Source organism: Spinacia oleracea, chromosome 1 (assembly GCF_020520425.1).
Source record: "Spinacia oleracea cultivar Varoflay chromosome 1, BTI_SOV_V1, whole genome shotgun sequence".
In the NCBI taxonomy this organism is placed as follows: Eukaryota; Viridiplantae; Streptophyta; class Magnoliopsida; order Caryophyllales; family Amaranthaceae; genus Spinacia; species Spinacia oleracea.
Genome location: NC_079487.1, coordinates 29,421,893 through 29,429,612, shown reverse-complemented (window position 1 = coordinate 29,429,612; position 7,720 = coordinate 29,421,893).

Genomic DNA, 7,720 nt, shown 5'->3' with positions numbered 1-7,720 from the left:
AGAAGTGACCTAGGAATCAAACTTCCTTGGTATCATATACCGCTTGAGGTTCTTACTTCGGTAATAACTCAAATAATGGAAGCTAGGCTACACTAATGGCCTACAAGTGGGAAATGAAGCATGGCAATGCTACATTAGTTGTAGGGTCATCTAGTTTGTTTTAAAGGCTGGAACTAAATGGCTATTTTGTTCCATAATCAGCATACCTAAATTTCTGCTTCAAACACAGAAAGACTCACATTCAGAAGAACACAAACAATGCTTGTTTGTTTGTTTGTTTGTTTATTTGAATGAAATGGTCATTTACGGGATGAGTCAATATGCTTGATTAAAACAAACAACTCTTTAAAGAACTTTACTAGGTTCAAATAAACCCCTTGATTTAAGTTCCACTAATCTTTGGCATTGTTGCTTAGACCATATCAATAAGTTAACATTCAAAAGCTCTATTTTGATGGACTTTTGAAAGTTTATTGATTTCTAAATCAATTTAAGACAACTAGTCTTACTTGTTGAAAGTAACAAAAGATATGAACTATTGTTAGAACGCCTAGACAATAGAGTTCAAAGCTAAAGAAAGATTTTATGACTTTATTATTTCACATGGATTTGAGTGAATATAGGTTTATTTACTCAAAGTGATATAAGTTTGAATCTGTTTGACTAGTTCAAAGATTCAGAAGTATAAAATCCACTTGGCAAGAAATCATAAAGATCTAGGTTAGATCATGTTGATAATTACTTGAGACCAAATATGATCATCAATGATTGTGTGTTGTAATTTCACAATCTAGGTCCATAAGATATGGCATATCTTAGTTGGAATAATCGAAGTCAATTAGCACTTGATTCGATCAATGATGAATCATAAAGACTTTTCCTATAATTTCTAAAACAAAATGCTCAACTACCACCAAACTAAACCAAATTCGTCAAAGCTATTGAAAAGTAATTTCAGAATAACTTTTCATAAAATATATCTAGAGAGTTCCTAAACTCAGTGGGAGCTTAGTGTTTGTCATTCGACAAACTAAGGCCCAAGTATAGATATATGTTTCATTGTGATTTATTCAAATGAGACACAAGGGTATTGTTTCTACCACGAATTTTTGAGAACATAATGTTTGTTTGCTCGAAATAATGTCCTTTTGGAGATTCGTTTCCAAAATGACAAGTGGGAGAAAATAGACCTCGAAAGTCTTCGAGGCGAACAACAAACATAAACGGACATTCCGGAGGCTTTTCGAAGTGCTTCAGAAAAACCGAACTTATTCTTTAAGGACTTTAGAAGTGGCTTTAAAAAATAGACATCTCTTAGAAGACTTTACAAGTGCTTCAAACAGAATAGAATATTCAAAGGACTCTCAAAGTTCCTGTTGATATTCTATTGTTTGATGTTCTATACCCAAGTAGGCATAGAGTTCAAATCACTGGAACTATGAGATTCTTCTATTAGATAGTAAAGAAACATAGAGTTCTGGTCAATGAAACTATGAGATTCTTCTATTAGATAGTGAAGAAACCTACAACTTGCAGTCAACTATTATCATGTAGATTAATGAGTTTGTGACTTGTAAGAAAGCTATGACGAAACCTAGATTCCCTAAAATGGTTAGAGGCCATATATAGACTCAAATGTTTTAAATGGTTAAAGGCCATAAAACATACTCAATGTTTTGATGACAAAATTGAAATTTTGTTGATTTGCAAGAATAGGTTCACACCTATTGGTTGCAAGTTTGTTTTAAGGATAAAAACCATCAAACATGAAATTGTGTTCACACACAAAGCGAGATTAGTTGCTAAAGGTTACAAGCAAATTCATGGTGTGAATTGTGTTGAAACCTCATGCATAATCGTAATGCTCAAGTCTATAATTCAAGCAATGATTGCATATTGGTACATATAGCAATTGGATGACAAAACGTATTCCTCAATCAAATGTTGGAATAAACTATGTACATGGTATGTCATAGGATTTGTGGTTCCAAATAAATGCTTGAAAGAGAAAGCTAGCTTATAAAATCTAAGTACAGATTTAAGCAAGCAATTGGGAATTGGAATTATATTTTAATGAAGCTAATAAGTATTTTAGTTTCATAAAATATACATGATTCTTATAGATATATAAGAAGTTTAGTGGGAGTACATAAAAACTTAATTGGTCCTATGTGTATCACACACATATCTCTCTATTGTAAAATAACATTCAAATGCTAATGACTTAGATTTGAGATTATTCATCAATGATGGACCATGGCGAAACTTAGTACATACTGGGTATTAAGATCTATTTACAAAGATCTTATGATATTGTTTTGGATTAAGTAATGGCATTTACTAAATCAAACACGAAATACTCCATTGGAGATTTCGACCCATATGAATAAATCTAAGTAAAGAATGTTTAAACTATGTATAAGCATTTACTAAGTTAAACATCAAAGAGTCTAAATGAGATTCTTAACCTATATTATATGTCAAAGAATTTAGCTGGATTTAGTATCTACTGAAACTAGATAAGCTAAAGTTACATGAATAGAATTCAATTGGGAATTATTCTGCAAAAGAATTTATCATGTATGATATAATATGAGGATCGCCAAAAACGTATCGTATGACTTTAGGCATGACGAACATATACCAATCTCTATTGATCTAAGTGAAGATCAACTAGATTGAGATCAAGAATACTTATGGTACTTGAAAAGGTACATAGGAATAGTTCTGGATTCAAGGAAATAAAGATATGCTAAATATTGATGCTACACGCATAAACACTGGCAAAGGATCAAGCAAGACCCTTTGGAGTTAACCATTGATAAGGACGAGCTATAGAGCATCGTGTTTTGAAATGGCAACATGGATTGGAGACCATGAGTTGTTGCGTGGGATATTAAAATATTAATTTCTATGTTCTAAGATACAGCTGGAAAGTATTCCACATATCTGTGAACTGCTTGGATAAGTAATTCCAAACAAAGCATCACTAGCAACCTATAAAGTTGAAGTAAAAGTACTTATTGCCTAAGAAGCAATAAAACAGGGTTGTTTATGTTAAAGAGTTCTTCACTGAACTTGGGTAGATCACATGTCTGCTGGCTTGATGGTTCTTCATTGAAAAAATGCGTAGAACCACTCTTGAAGCAAGAAAAGACTAGATCACAAAATAAACATATATACTCAAAAGATCTTATCATCTATCTCGAAGAACATTCGATGAAAAGGATATTAAGATTGGCAAAGCATGATAACTAAACCTATGCAACAAGTGAGAAACAACACTCACATTGTAGCACTGGAAATCAAGCATAGCTTTGAATTCCATGAACTGTTTTAGAAAATGGGTTTGAGGCCCATGGTGGTAAAACATTGGGGTTGAACATTTATCATATATGAAATGTATTTTCATATTCCATTTAATCTTGGTTTAGTATTAAATGATGAGTCCCTTCAATTTGACGATATATTCAAGATAGACTGTCAGGACCAGTCCTGTGACTAAGAAATGTCTATCAAGTGAACTTGAATGTCAAAGGTTGAAAATGGTCCCTAGTCGGAGTTTTCTATAAAATTGGACGCATAGAAAACGTTAGACGATTAGAATGCAAGATGACTAGTAGTTCTGTTTCTTGAACTATGTGGACATGGCAATGTCATAATCATTTGCATAGATACTTACTTTGGGAAGACTAGTATCGGACAAGACCTATGAAACTTTACTGTAAAAGATGAAAATCTGTCATAAGTAAATTTCATTAAAATTATTAGACACTAAATCCTCAATACCTGAGTGATTTGAGGTTACTTGTTTGAGAACTGGTTACTTTGACGTTGACCAACCGTCGCACCGTAAAAGGAGGCTATAAAGGCAACGCTCAGGTAATCACCTATCAAACGAAGTCTAATCTCAAGATCGCAAGATTGGGATTGTCCTCCCATAAATCGGGATGAGATGCTTAAAAGTTGTACAAGGCCACTCGGAGAGCTAGAAACTGTGAAATGCATGGCCGTGTTCAGATGAATCATAAGCTATGATTATCTGTTTATTTGATCAGTTGAACTCTGAAACCGAGGAACACCTCTGGACATAATAAGGATGACAACTCTTACCTTATGTTCAAGAGCAAGCATCGAGCGACAAAGGAATTAGGAAATGCACACTTGTCCCTAAGGACAAGTGGGAGACTGAAGGAAATAATGCCCTTGGTCCAAGTATGCATTCAATGTTAAGTCTAATAAATGCGGTTCAGTATTAATTAACAAGTTAATAATTCAGTGAGATCAAGTGAGCTGAATGCCTAGCTAGAGGCCGCTTCAGTTCAAGTGGAATTAATGATATTAATCCACAACTTAGTCTTGACTGAACCCGTAGGGTCACACAAATAGTACGTAAACGGATCAAGTATTTAAAGGCATTAAATACTCCATCTATGGATATTCGGAATCGACGGATCTTGGTTTCAGTGGGAGCTGAGATCGTCACAGGCAAGAAATGAATACTCCGGAAACGATGATATTGCCGGAAACGGAAATATGGATCGTATCGGAAATATAAATATTATCCAAGTCGTAGATGTTGCCGGAAACGGAAACATGGTACGTATCGGAAAATATTATCGGAAATGGAAATATTGCCGGAATCGGAAATATTGCCGGAAACGGAAATATTGTCAGAATCGGAAATATTATCGGAATCGGAAAATAATTCCGGAAACGGAAATATTAAATATTTGTTCGAAACGGAAATTGATTCCGGAATCGGAAATATTAAATATTGTTCGTATCGGAAATGAATTCCGGAATCGGGAATTTAATCGGAAGCGTATCGTACGAATTAGCATCGGACGAGGCCCGCTAGACGAAGGCCCAGCACGAAGCCAGGCCATCGCCCAGCGAGCCAACACGCACCATCGCATGCCAAGCCTCGACCAGGCCCAGCGCAAGGCCAGGCCCAGCCAAGGCCTGGGGCGCGCGCGCGAGAGCACAGCAGTAGTGGGCCGAGCGCTGTGCGCCTAGCGTGGGCCGCAAGGCTTGCGCGGGTGTACGGTGCTCGTGCAATGCTTGTGCGGGAATCCTGAAGCAATCGGGATTCGAAATATGATTAAATCCTAAAACTATTAGATAATGATTATTTAATTAGAGTCCTAGTAGGGTTATAATTAAATAAATTAGTATCCTAATAGGATTCCAAATCCTTTTCCATAACTCTATAAATAGGTGCCCAGGGTCACATATTTACGACGAGCTTTCAAGTATTCAAAGTGAGTTTTTGAGAGAAAAATTCAGTCACACAAATTGCCTAAAAGTGCCGAAAATAATAGTACCTTAAGGGCGATTCTAGTTGGTCAATCTTAAGGCGGATCCGGACGTGCTGTGGACTATCTACGGAGGGACGACACTTGGAGTCCTAAAGACTTGTTCTTGTTCGGTTCGGGCGCAGCTAGGGAAGGCACGCAACAAAGAGTATGCATCTAAACTATGCTAAACGATTATGTGTAAATAATATGTTTTCTTGGCTTTATGGTTTTTCCGCATGATTTATGAATTGTCATATGTATCATAACCTAACAGCCTCCAAAGGACATCTCAAGAACTACTTACGGAAGAATGCTCAAGGCTTTGGAAAAAACCAATACAAAAGGAACAAGTCCCCTGCCTCGCCGACTAAGGGACAACATAGCGACGGAGGATTTGTAGCCGTCATATCTGGAGGACCAGCCGCTGGAGGAGCTACCATGAGAGGACAGAAGGATTATGCACGCCGCTTAGGGCAGGTGCTGCTCTCAGCCAAAGCGCCCATGGACCCATTCCCAAAGATTGAAATATGTGAATCAGACGGTGGACGGATAGCCACGCCGCACGATGATCCACTCGTGGTTGAATTCAAGATAGCTAACATGAGATTTAAGCGCATACTAATAGACACGGGAAGCTCGTCCGACATAATGAGTCTAGAATGCCTCAATCGCCTAGCACACGATCCCAAAGCCATCGAAAGGATTCACTATCCCATCATTGGTTTTGGAGGGAGTATCATTCATCCTGTTGGCGTTATCACTCTACCAGTTCGAATTGGAGATAGGCAGAATGGGCGGAAAATGGAAGTAGACTTCTTAATCGTCAAAGACCTGACGGCATACAATGTCATCCTGGGACGGCCCACCTTAAACAAGATCAAGGCTGTAGTCGTCACCCATCTGATGCTTCTGAAGTTCGTGTGCGATGATGGAGTCATAGGCACCATACATGGAGATCAACAACAGGCTAGGGATTGTTACCTGACGACCCTCAACCCGTCAGCATGGAAGCAAGATCCTGCTGAAGTCAGAGGAAAACGAAAGCATGAAGATGAATCCCAGGTCACCAAAGAAATTGGACCCGTCCGAGTAGAAGCGGTCAAAATTGAAGAAGGTGGCTAAGAGTAGAACATCATTAGGGTAACCATTGTACTCAGAGCCTACAAAACGGCCTAGCTATTGTACTAAGAGCCCACAAAACGGCCTGTAAATACCCGTCTAAGACGCGGTGAATGTAGCAAGCAATTTAGTAAATTACCACTTATCTGACGAATACAAGTCTCTGTTGAAAGAAACTCACCAGAAAACAGTTCCTAAACTGGCGTCCCTATCCGCTAAATAAACAATACCCAGTGCTAATAAACACGAAGGGTTTTGACACCCAGCATGACGCCTTTTCTTTGAAAAGCGCCCAAAAAGACTCAAACAAAGAGCAAAACATTCAGACATAAGACCTCCTCCTTGGATGGCGTCTAAAAAGACTAATCGTTTGACGGCCTAAGAAGTGGCCTAGATTAGCACCTCAAAATAGGCTCGCGAAACATTCAGACAAAAGACCTCCTCCTGGGATGCCGTCTAGAAAAGACTAATCGTTTGACGGCCTGAGAAGTGGCCTAGATTAGCGCCTCAAATTAGGCTGATCACCTAAAACACTGAGGTTTCTGTCCAACATTTGGACCAAAAGAATTTTTTTTTTTTAAGAAATCAGTACCGAACTGATAGAATTAAAATACAGTGCACAACGGCACAGACTGTTTATACATAGCGCCCAAAGCGCAAACAAACCAAATCAAATAAATGCCCGAAGGCACCAAAGTTTTACAAACGCCCACGGCGTCATCTAAACCAATTGCAAAGAAAACCTGCTCAAGGAAGAGGGGCAATGGAACTCCCGTCCTGGACATCCTGGCCTTCAGGGGAGTTCACCTCGTCTTCTTCCACGTCTTCCTCCCCGTCACTAACAAACTCGGGAGGATCTAAGCCCAAGCACCTAGCCGTCGAAACAGCTATCTGGTGGGAGATACGGCGTTTGAACCAGGAAAAATCCTTCCCGTCCATAGACTGATCCCACGCCTTTTGGGCACATTCCAAGATGGACTCCTCGCCCAACTTAAAAGAGCTTGCAGCCTCCTTGCGCACGGCCTCGATCTTCCCCTGCATAGCCTTGAGCTGACCTTCAAGAACGTTCACCTTGGAAGAGAAATTAGTCACTCGCTCCGAGACGGAAGAGTACTCCTCTCTCAGCACGGCAAGCCGCTCCTCATGCTCCAGCAACTTCTCTTCATACTTCTCGGCGTCCACCTCGGCCTTCTTCAGCTCTTCTGTCTTCAGGGCAATATTCTTATCCGCGTCCAAGTTGATCAACCTGGCCGTCTTCTCAGCATATTGCTCATGATTCTCGATCTGGTCCTTTTGCTTGA